At 42.6% G+C, this 12,656-nt stretch overlaps 1 protein-coding gene across 2 annotated transcripts in view; it reads left to right on the plus strand.

Moving 5' to 3' along the window:
* The window catches only part of GPC1 (glypican 1), a 329,611-nt gene that overhangs the window by 40,952 nt on the left and 276,003 nt on the right, over positions 1-12,656 (plus strand). For both annotated transcript variants that reach the window (XM_087739178.1, XM_087739179.1), the window contains exon 2: positions 5,225-5,330. The gene's annotated coding sequence lies outside the window, so the exon portion shown is untranslated. The remainder of the gene's footprint in view (positions 1-5,224; positions 5,331-12,656) is intronic.

Consider the following 12,656-nt stretch of genomic DNA (forward strand, 5'->3'; position numbering starts at 1 on the left):
GAGTCATTTCCATTCTTAAATGGCAAAAGATCTTAGGGAGGTCATTTCAGCCTCTGAGCCTTGCCTGTTAAATTGGGGAGAGAAGGGAGGATAACGTAAACAGTGTTCATCTGTACATGAAAAGGTTACTCAGAGAAATAGAGAGTCAAAGGCTTTATCTGAAGTTAGGAATTGTTCTATTACTGAGTTTTTAAAAAGAAAGAGCATAAATGGGCATCCCAGTTAGCCAAGCTTGAGAAGCCAGGCAGTCACCTTACCTGCACACGTGGCCCTGGGGGAAACGTGGTGCTGAGCTGTGGCCACTGACACCGCCCTTCAGCCCACACCTGGTGTTTCCCGCTCCCCAGTGGGCTGTCTCGCCCCGGACCCCTGGGGGTGCTCTGAGCAGGTAAAATGAGAGAGGGGAAGGTGACAGTATGTTATCCCCAGCCGCTCCTGAGGTGTGTACCTGAGAGCAGTCTGTCGGGGAGGTGGGAATGAAGATTTTGATCATGTGTGGTTCCAAAGGGCCTTGTAATTGATTGTGAGTGAGGCTGCAAGAGTGTCCCAAATCTAATTCCAGTTACTGCACTGTCCCCATCTCAATCCCCCCGACATGTTATTTGGATATTGTGCTCCCTTATGGATTCTCCATAAACTGCCAGGCAAGGCTGCTGTGTGCAGTTAAATTATTGCTGTACTGTAACACAGAAACTGCCCAGAAACTGCCTGTGCACAGCAATATACAATTCTATACAGGGTTTGTTTCTTAACAGGGGAGGTTGTCTACATTTTTATGATCATATATGGGTGCCAGGTCTGGGCATCTTCATTAATTTTGCTCTGTCTTCTACTGAAGATACCATATATTGTGTTTATTAGTTGTCCATTGTGATTGATTGTGACTGTGACTCAGAGTGATGTAGATATGTTTTTTATTTTAATTCTGTGCAAGTCTTCATCCAAGAGCAGATTAGTTTTGAAGAACAGGTGTGCTGGAAGTGAAGCACTTGAATTTTAGGAGATTGGGAAATGGTGCTTTATTGTCTGAGTTCTTTCATGTCTCTTCCCATCTCCATCTTGGCACCATGCTTCTATTTGAAGGCTCGTCAGCTTCATAACAAATTTGTATCCTCGTGTCTTGCTCCAGACCAGTTTCTTTCCAGTTACTGATATTGATCTGATGAGTGCTGAGGAGAGATTTCAGAGTACTATTACACTATGTAGTGACTGGCTGTTTTGAAATCTTTTGTCCTCTCTTAGGTGAGGAAGACTTCACCAAAGTAGCTATTATGTCATCATATATATAGATACAGATGATATATCGTATGTTATGTTGTCATAATTGGTTGTGGCTAATCAACAAAAGCTGCCATAGAGACTTTAATCTAGGCCAGGAAAGAAAAGACCTCATCTGGCAAGAAGAAAACAATCAAATTCCTCAGGATAGCCTTGAGAAAGCAAGAAGCAAGAGACCAAATGAAGAAGCTGAACAGCTTTAATAAAATTCAACATCATTCCTTTGGTTTATTCAAGACTTTGCAAGTGACTATCCAGGCTTAATGGCATTCACTGACATTATGACAACAGGGGATGCTCCACAGACAGAAAGGGGAATTAGAAGTATGCAAGGTTAACTGAAACAATGCTGCTAGTAATAAGCCACTGGAACTAGGCTGTCACTCATCCTCTCCTTCTGCTTCTGGATCCTGATTATCCTGTCAGTTGTTCATATGCTTCTCCCATCAGCTTCACTAAGAGGAAGGTGTGAAAAAGATGGACAAGATGGTCATATATTTATATCAAATATACTAAATACTGTAAATGTAGGGTGTGGCTTGCCTCAGATTATGTATATGTCATGGCGTATCATTTTACTGCCAAATGATATGACATGATATAGCCTAATGCAAGGTGAAATGACACAGCCTAACTACAAGTGCCATTTGATACAGAAAGATGCATTTAAAGAGCAATGTGATGAATCCACTGTGTATGATGACTTTTTAAGAAGGTATCCAGCCTGGTTGCGCTTGGAGTTGTGAAGCTGTTGGACTCTCCCACTTTGGATTTCCTGAGGCTCTCTGCTCCACGACTGCTAGCCTGTCTTGGTCTGGCTTATGGCTGGAAGTTGGTGCTTCATCTCACGGGTCTTTGACAGGGTGACATGTTTCAACTGAGTGCCAGAAACCACTTGTGATTCATTACCATAATTAAGGTTGGATGTACAGACTTTCTCCTGTGTAATTTTTTTTTTTCCTCAGTTTTTCAAGCTCTTGAAAAATAAGACAGTAGCTAATGTTTGCTGGGGGGTCAGTCCCATTCCTTCCCAGCCAGAAATTTGACTATCCATCTTCCTTCTACACATCCCTTACATGTTTTCTTTCCATCCCATAACTGCAGGCAGCTGGGTTCTCAAAAAGCAGCAGTGGAAACAGAGCAGAAGAGAGGCGATACAGCTCTGCATGTGGAGGTAGGAGCCAGAGCACTTGTAGAAACACATAGGAACCCCCCCCAGAAAGAGCAGAAGTGTCCGCAGGATTCTGAACTGTTTTACTTTAACCGCAGCAAAAAGCACACAAATTGTCGTGTGCTACTTTGTAGTTAGCTGACTTCATTGCCAGGCTGTTTTTCTTGGTCTGGTACCCGGGGAGGAGAACTGCATGCACTGCAGATGTTCTGTCACGTCATGTCTCTCTCGGGCAGCCATGGTAACTAAAAGGAAAAAGACCATAGTGACATGTCCCAAAACAAACTTAACCAAATTCTCTAAAGCCAAGTGAGAGTGGGATTCTGTGTATTTCAGGCCAATAGCTAGAACAAGGCTCCCCATCACATACGGGAGGGCTAAGCATTTGGGTGGCTTGACAGAATCTCAAGAGAGGAGAAGAATTATGTGTATTTTTTTTTTTTTTGGTGAAGGTTTGAGATTGCTGTACAAAGTTTTGGATTTGAGATGGGTCAGTGGGGCTAATAAGGAAGTCTTAACAGAGTTTTGGACACTGATATTTTCCTGAGTGCTAACAGCCAGACAGCTTGGAAGAGGAATACTCAGTGGTACGTGCTAACTATGAGACATAAAAGAGTCTTACAGTTCTGCCACTGTATCTCCCCAAAACTGTTACATATAAGTTTATGTCTATGAAAGTTGAAATTGTCAGCACACATTTGCACAACGGATAGGAGCAAGCAAGTTGCCATTCTGGGTCTGACTAACTGAATATACATTGTTTTCTGGTAGTTCTCAGTCATCTGCTGTGATGTTTTCATGCAGTTACTGTTAGTAATATGAGTGCTGGTCCATAGTGACAATGACCTAGGCCAGAGCAATCATGTTTAAGGAATCACATGGAGAAAGTCAAAAGCAATCCCTACCTTGAAAATTTGTGTAAAGGGGCTGGAGACGCTGGCCACGGCTGTGTATGCCTCCATCTGCCTCCTGTGCTTAGGCCTGACACTGTGCAAAATCACAAAGGTCTGCTTTTCCAGAGCCTCTCAGAAACTGTTGTGCAGAGCTAAATACGTGTCAGGGCTGGTTTTATATAAATGAACTGTATGTGGAAGAAAGGAACATGATCCCTGTTGCCAGGGTCCAGCCTGCTTTCTGAAGCAATACAGCTACTTTTGGTTGGGACCACCGACCTGTGGGAGCCTCGCGCAGCAACCCTGCCAGACCTGGCTGCCTAGTCTCATGTCTCCGCACGTAGAGCCGGCGTGCGGGTCCCAGCTGGGGGTGCCAAGGCACATGCTGTAGCTGGGACACATCTGGGTGTCTCTAGCTGAAGCCTAACCATGTTCAGGCCTGAAGCAGAGCCAGTGGGAGCTGCAAGACAGAGCTGACTCTGAGAGAGCTCCTGGGGTGTCCTTGCGCCACTGTCTAGAGCACTGATGGTGAGCAGAGAGCTGCAGACAGCGCTGACCTGCGCCTGGAAGCTGAAGATATGTAGCTGTGTATAGTAGTATATCAAGGGAAAAGGAAAATGGAGACTGCCATTACAAGCAGTGCTTTGCCTTTCCTCCTTCAAATGTCTTTGGCTTTATCTATCACCTACCTGTAGGAAATGGGAGGCAATGAAGTCTTGGTGGCATTTTCATCACAGACCAGGTTTGTTTATCAGAGGCTTTTCATTTCCAGTGATGGCCAGGAGGGTGCTTCTGCCTGCTGTAGTGTGGGAACAGCCCTGCAGCTCCCCTCTGCAACCGGGTGGCAGAGACATGGTGTGGGTCTTTGGCCTGATCGTGGAGGGGGTTGAGAGGCTATGGGGGCTCGCCCTGCAGACACCCTTAGCTTGGGTGCCTAGGAGCTGCAACGCCAGGCAGTAGTTTGAGTCTGACTTGTGTAATCGGCTTTTTGGCTGTCGTTGTTTCTAAGATGTTTAATTAAGCCTTTTTGCCATGCTACTGACATGACAATTGTACTGACCTTCAATTTTTCTGTAAGTCTGTGTCCTGTACTTCCCATCTTACTACTAGGGTGTGCCTAAATGTATAGCTCATGTTGAGGGGGAGGTGTTTAAGTATGTCTTTTAGTGCATTTACTGTCATTTACTTATACAGTCCAGAGTTGCTGTAGACATCAACAGCACTAATCGGTATACACAGCATTTGGTAAGGTTGTCTCCAAGTCTCCACAAACACTGTATTAGACAATTTCTACTGGAGGATGGTTTTAGTTGGAGTGAGGGAGGGGAGTAAGGCTTGTTGCTTAAAGAATGAGTTCAGAGACTTCCACTGCAGTTTGGGGACAGGGTGAAGTGTCCCTGAATTATTAATTCCTGCTCTGAGTAGGGAAAATTTATGTGCTGCTCACGACTTAGAAAAAAATGCATCGCCTTGGCTAACAGTGAACTCTAATACGGTAGAGCCCAGCCACTGTTGGCATGAAAATGGGAGCAGTTTTCAGGTTTCCTTCATACCTGACTCTTCCCTTAAATTTTGTTCTTAAACTCCTGCATCATTAATATGCAGTTAATCATTTGGCAATTAATTTAGCAGCCATCTGTCACTTTGCATATTTTGTAATCTAATAACAGTTGCAGCCATTGGAAGAGACCATTTGCCAATGAGTCTGAGATAATATGATGGTGTCAGTTCATTCCAGGCACAAAACAAACAGAGACTGCACTTTCATCCTTGAGAGGAACCTTTCAAGTGCATCCAAGAATTCCACAGGGCAAATGCCAAGTCTCTGCATCTGTGTCTCCAAGCTATACTCAGAATTTCTTCCATTTCTTTTTGCCTCTAGGGATCCACCAGCCACAGTGTGTCTGAACTGATCGCTTACCACCAGAATCATCTGTGTTTTGGATATCTTTGATATCTTCAGCTCATCCCTCACAACAAGATCTGAGGTAAGACTCTAATTAAGGACTGTTGTTTCTTCTCTTGGAGGTTAGTATTCTTGTACTTCTGTGGCCTCCGCTCTGAGGCTTTCCGACTAATGTCAAGGACTGAGCAAATTACTCAGAACTTCTTGTCAGCTATGTTCCTTTTCAAAAGTTTAATTAGCAGAGAGTAACGCAGTTTGAAATAAATGTAGCCAAACCAAAAGCCAGCTCCTGCAAAGTGCTTAGCTTGTTAGCAGTAAGGCTCTTAGGACTATATCTCTTTTGGAATGGTACAAGTTTAAGACGGTTAGCAGAACTCCACAATCAATGAGTCCCAAAACTGCTTTTACACACACCTGCAGACAAGCTAAAAATACAGAACATCTGGTATGTGTGTCTATGTATATATAAAATGAGCTTTTTTTATTTTTCCTTTGCATTGGGTGCTACTATGTGGGCTAAACCAACATAATGTTTCTAGTGTACTTTAGAACTAGATCAGTCCAAAAGTATGATCATTTCTTTGTTCCTTGAGACTTACAAGCCATTCTGCAGGACTCTGGAACTCTTGTGTCTGGAATAGGGACCACATATGTATTTTTATTGTTACCTTGTGATGCAGCAGGGGTTACTGTTTGAATCACTTCAAGTGTTCCCAAACCTCAGTGAAGTGAAGCTGGTAGGAAAAGTTTAAAATAGATAAAAGGAAGTGCTTTTTTATGCAGTGGCTGGTGAACTTCTGGAGCTTGCTGCCATAGGAGTTTGAAGAGGCAGACAGTACAAGCAGGTTCAAAAAGAGATTAGACATTCATGGACCAAGAGGCTACATATGGATATGAAGAGGACTGAGCAATGATATACCCTATAACATCCTTGATACAACAGCTTTGGGGGAGTACAAAGTAAATGGAGAGCAGAGAGTGACTAGGTTGACATACTCTCTCTAAATAATTATCCTGTTGCCACTGTCTGTATTAGGATCCTGGGCCGGATGAACCATCAGTCTGACCCAGGAGGCAGTTCCTACATCTTCATGTTGTTCATATAGCTTGCACTCGAGCAGTGCAGGTGGTCCGGTTCAGTCTTGGCTCTAGAGGTCCAGTCCTTGTCAAATCCACAATCAGAAGTGGACTCTCTCTGGAGCCCTCTTGCTAGCACAAGTAGCACAGGCTATTTCAGAACAGAGATAAGACATATCGGCTAGTCTCTGTAGGGAAAATGGTTACCTTGACTTTTCCAAAGGAGCTATACTTCATAATGCAAATAGCAAGAATCATTTCTCACCAAGCCTCTTACTTTCAGAGGTAATATATCTCTAGCCATTTCCATTAGTTCATTGTCCTTCCCCAGCACTGTCCTTTGGCTCAGTTGCTTGGCTTCAGTATGAGGCGAGCATGGATCAGAGTGGCGTTTGACTAACATGCTCTGAAACACTCAGTTCATCTGAAAGTGTTTGCAAGTCCTAGCTATTTCTACAGCCACCTTTTGTGGAATTAACAGGACAAATCAGGGACGGTAAATGCCAAAGCAAAAGGCTTTTTTTCCCCTCATGTAGATACATGTAATTTATGAGACCCGCACATCTTGGATTTTATTTCCCCACTTGAATCCCTTCAGTGCTGCAAAATACTGCTTGCTTTGAATGGAAATTTTCTTTCTGCATTCCCATCGCTGCATACTGTGATATCCATCTCTGCTGTCTTTTTCACAGAGCTTATGCAGTCAAATATCTGTTTAGGGTCAGATCATCAGCTGACAGACACGTGCTGCTCTGGCTGCAGCGAAGCTATATTGACATTCTTTGGCTAAAGAGAGCTGGGGCAGTATCTCTGAGAACACAATGTGAAGTGCTTCATATTTCTTTTGCTGGTTCAATGCTTGGAAGAAATCCAGCAAAAAACAATGTGAATTAAAAATGGAGACTACTTCTCCAGCCCTCTCTGCATGCTGGCTTAGCAATTACATGAATTAACTGGGCATGCCTTTTTCTTAGTACAATGCAAACATCTTCCCACCAGCAACTTGGTGTTAAAATGTGCGCAGTTAAAATGTGGAAAAACCATGTTAATCTTGCCTTATGACCCTGTCACCATAGCTGAATGTACTTTATCAGAGAGAGTACCTTTTAGGTGACTATACCCCAATAAAACTCTTGCAGGCTTTTGGTTCTTTCCGTTAGCTTGCTTACTGATTGAATTGATTTCATCATTTGCAAGGTACAGATTGAAGGCATCTCAGCACATATAACACACAATGCAGACCATTAAGAAGCGTGAAAGAAAAGCCAGCCAGTTCACACACAAACTCAGCATAATAAACCTAAGAACCTGGCACAAAAGGAAACCCAGTAACTGTCAGAGAAACCACTTTGGTAGTAAAAGCGGGCTTCAGGTATTTAGAAAGTACTGCTCCTAAAGCCTGTTTAGGCACAGCATTCTTGTCACGCTTTGCAAGAGCCATGATTAAAAACTATTTGAGGGTAAAAGTGTTTTCTGGTATTTATCAGTGGGTCATTAACCTTAACAATATCAACATTTCAATTGTCAGCAAGATTAAAAAAGCCCATTATAGCAAAATGAGCACATTGTACATAGAGATATTGGAGTGCTGATGAATTACTAGCTCTGCTCAGATACAGACTTCAATATGGTACAGCCTTCAGTGTAGTGAGAAATAGAGGATGAATTAATTGCTGTGTGAAATATAATGCTGAAGAGTTAGAGGCAAACTAAATGAAATAGTTTAGCACATGGAGAGACTTACAGGTTTTATCCACAAGAGAAAGAATATACATCAGCTTTTAGTTTCTGTAGGTGATGCCAGTAATGATGGTGCAGAGAAAAGCAGACCTGAGTGATGAAGTCCGTGGATCCAGGCCCTTATTTAGACACGGATGAGAGAAGGAGTCCACGCAGGAAACAGGCTGATTCCAGCTGCAGGGACACAGAGACAGGGCAGTGGGTATGAAAGAGGAGAGGACCTGACAAGCAACACCCTACTGTATCTACCTGGTCCCTTGTTCATGTGACTCCAGGTGAAGATAACCCTAAGGACCATCTGGGCCTCTAAATTTTGGGGTTGGAATTGAGTGCATGACGTGCAGAATTTGGGTCCCATATAGCAGGCATTGCTAATTGTTACCTGGCAATGCATTGTATGTATAATGTGCTGAAACCTGCTGTATAGAGAGCCATAGCCGCATGTTCTTACAGGAACAGTCTTCTCATTTCAAAGCCAGTGCTTTTGGGTGAATACGATGTAATGATAAGCTCAGGGGGAGCAGGCTGTAGAAAGAGAGGTGGTTGGGACAGGAAGGATAAAGGCTCACTGTGTGTTTCCATGGTATATTGAGGTAGAAGGGAGGCCTGAACCTTGCAGTGACAGGATCTTTGCCATCCTCTCAGTGGCAGAGCCAGGGAGAGTTTGGTTGGAAGGAAAGCCTTAGGAAGGAGCTCTTTTCTGCATCGCAGGCCACATCTCCACTTGCCACTTGCCTTCACCAGAGGCCTCCTATGTGAGGGACTCTGCAGGACGCAGAGGCACCAGACCACTTGTGCGCTGCAAGGTAAGAAGGCCCAGGAAGCAAGGTCCATGCTGGCAGCCCTGCTGGCTACGGTGCAGGACCACCGACTGTCTTGCTCTCTAGTACAGCTTTTAGGTTATAAAAGTAAGATATAACAGGAGCCTTTGAGAAGAAAGGATTTTTGTTGCTCTCTTCCCTCTGCTGGTTATGTTTCTAAGTGTGTCTGTAGATGAGAATGCTGTTAGGGGTTCATTTATTCCTGTCAGATAACTTTCATTACTGTAAAAAATTTCCACTGTTTGACAGCTTTTATTTCTGCATTCTGTACTGTCATGCTTTTCTGAGGTCTTCTTCTGACCTCTAGGATGTATAAGGTGGGTGAGAGGCATGTCTAGCATTTGTGAATGTCTTAGAAATACCAGAATTCAAAAAGCCTGGCAGTTCCTGTCTGGTAGATCTAATTTCAAGCTCTAGTAAGACCATGGAAAGACACTGCAGATCAGCCCAGAAGGCAGCAGTAGGAGCAGGCTGATGCTCTTTTTTAAACTGAAGCATCAGTGCAGAGATGACCGGAAAGGTCAGCCACAGCTGACAGTTACAGATCCTCCAAAACCAGGTGGATGTCTGAGGCCCAGCAGCCTTCTCCTCCCATTTATATTTTCCTTTGGTCTGCTACGAACAGGCACCCAGTCCTTTCTGCAATAACAGAGACCAACACATGCTCTGCTAAGGAAACTTCAGGGACAGAGATGGGTTGGTACAAAGTCCTGTTCAGAAAAGGTCTCGTACAGGGAGGGCTGACATACTTATTTTTGGGTTTCCCAAATGAAAACAAAAGCATATGCAGACCCACTGCGAGGTGTCCTGCAGATGTATAGTAGGTCTGATGCTTTTTGAACAGTTACTGTGTATGACTTACTCTATCATAATCTCAGTACATGTTTAACATGTTCATGGCAGTTCCAGTGAGTCCCCAGAGAGGACCGTGCATACATGCGAGGGCACATGGCTCTTGGGTGGCAACTGTTTGTGCAATCCAGCCAGCTGGAGCCATGGCTCTGATCAAGCTGCTGCTCCTACTCCAGCCATGCCTCAAAACCTCAAACAAATAGCCAGTGCTCAGAGGGAATGTACTAAAGTGTCCCTACATACAGTGACACCTGCTTCTCCTTTTCTGTTATATACTCTCCTCCTGTCACAGGCCCCTGTTGGAAAAGGGGTAGTGATCTCTCCTTTGCAAATAGCAAAGGTTTCCATATGGCTGCAGGTATCCTGAAGTACGTCACCCACTGCAGAATCATAAACACATGCTTTATATTGGGCTATAAGAATGAAACCTGGCTTGAAAACTGGATTGTTGTGAATGAAGACTTGGCTTGATATTAATGTGGTTTCTGGTGAAGTCTTACTCATAAAATTTCATTTTTAAATGTTTTGGAATTTATAAGTGTATTTTGGCTGTTAACTGGCAGAAGGGAAAGAAACAATTAGAAATAAAAGCAGGGTGTTGATGAAGATGATGTCTAGTGGAAATTACCATACTCACATGAGATCGATTCTTGCCTAACATGTTTTCTACAAATCTGAAAGAGCACTTGGTAGCATGTGAAAGCATATATGATGCCAGAGTGGACTTGATATGGATACTACTCAAGATGAAGGAAAGATACAGCAGTAAGTACAGGCACAAGAAACATGACCTAAATGCCACTGAGTAAGAATCTGCTTGGCTAAAAGCCATGGAGGGCATCTGGGAGGAAAAATAACTCCAGACCCAGACATTCAGTGGCATGGAGGGAAATACATGTGCAGTCCAAAAATGACAGTGGACAGCAAATTACATGAACTTGCAGTGCAGTGCGAAGTGGCGGGTAGAAAGGTCAAGGCAATTGTCAGCTGTGGAAGCACAAATTACATGTCATCAGAGCACAGAGGCAACAGCCTTTCTCTGTGGATGGCCAGGAGGAAGAACAGTAGCTGTAGGAATGTTAATAGGAGAAAGTGTAGGCAACTCAGAGTAATGCCAAAGACAGGAACAACAATTAATGGGATAGAAATATATTTTTATAGTTAAGGAAAAAAGGTAGTAAAATGCTATGTGGCTTTAGCATGAATTTTCAAATAGTAAAGAGAACTATTTGGTAGATTCTCCTGCCCTACACCTTTGTAATTAACAAGATAAAGTTTGGAGCTTATATGCATCCACAGAGTCCCTAAAAAGACATGGTATCAGTGCCAGCACCTGCTGTAAATTAAGCTGGAGGAGGCAACATTTTAGGTTAAGAGAAATCCTTTGTTTCTGAAGATTATAGGCCAAATTCTACTCTCTTCACATCTCTGCACTTCCACTACGGTAAATTAATTTGCCGAAGGAGGTATTAAATGACCCATTATGATTTATAACAGACAAAACCCTTGATGAAGGTACCATTCACAACAATTAAAAAGATTGAACAAGTAACAGTATGGATAATTGAGAGTGTAGTGTCTGATTGATTTAGATATAAATCTATTGTTATGTGTCAAAACATTTATTGTTAGCAATACAATATTCATGGCATAGCATTGATAATGTCCTGCAAACTACCTGCTATTCAAACAGTGGCCATTCATCACCTGGCAGGATACATTGAATCATATCTCATTAAATGGTTTGAAAATATTGTTCGGTGTCCTCCAAGATGCCTGAATATTTACTGTCAAATACTTCACTAGCTTTGCCCTTTGCATATCTTGAGTTACTGAAATTAGATTGCTTTAACTTAATGACTGCTAGATCCACCAATGAAAATGACTGAGTGGATCTGATATATGCAAATGTGAACACTCTGAACAGTCTTCTGGAAGCAAAAACTATTTTAAAGAAGAAATTTAAGAAGTGTCTTGGGAAAAGTCATCTTCTCAGATTTCTCTTGCTATTTTTGGTTGCCTTGAAACAGAGAGGAAAAAAATACATGAACAAAAGCTAATCGGGAGGTGTGAAACCAAGTTCCTCTGTGACTATGTTTTATAAATATTTGATACTACTCTCTGTCTGAATGAAGCTTTGTTTGGGGGAATCTGGCGGCAGACATTTGGCTTTACCTGGTATCTACTTTGGCAGCATGTTTTACTTCCCTGTTTTGTGTGACATGGTGCCAAAGCCATGTTTTATATTTATAGTCTTTTGGGGATACCAGGCCAGATCCAAAAGCTTCAGAAGTGACGGGAAGACTTGCATTGCCACAACTGGCTTTGGACTGGTTCAGTCTCACTGTTTCTCTGAGTAAGGAAGGGACAAATGCTGTGCTTTGCCATGTGACAATTTGATGAAAAATACCGTTTCTCATCTTTATCATCTTTCAAATTGCAGAGTGCCATCCCTACCGTAATATCTCATTTCTATATTAAGACTAAAAACTTATAGAAAGTTTGTATTTACGTCTGTATGTTTTCAAAGTAAACATGGTAATCTGATAATTTTAACTAGAATGTAGTTTCTCTACCAGCTACTAAAATATTTGTATTGCTTTTGCATTCCCACTTTTGGAGTAATATTGTTTTAAGTACTCTGTGTTCATAATGGAGATGGTCATTCTTGCAAAGAGCTATGCAGTGCCGAAGAACATTTCTTAGTGCTATTTGTTAGTGTCTGCCAGCTAGTTAAGCACCACTGCAGATGTACGATAGCCTGAATTTGCTAGAACTTAACCTCCAGAAATATATCCTTGCTACCATAAACAAAAATGGGCCAAAATATTCTTGCTCACAATGAGCTATAAGCCAGTGAAGAGAGCAGGGAAGACAGGAGAATTTTCAATATCACAAGTGCAGAGTGGAACCGCTTG

The sequence above is a fragment of the Nipponia nippon genome, unplaced genomic scaffold, assembly GCF_047370975.1.
Source record: "Nipponia nippon isolate SJK-2023a ecotype South Korea unplaced genomic scaffold, ASM4737097v1 scaffold_7, whole genome shotgun sequence".
NCBI lineage: Eukaryota > Metazoa > Chordata > Aves > Pelecaniformes > Threskiornithidae > Nipponia > Nipponia nippon.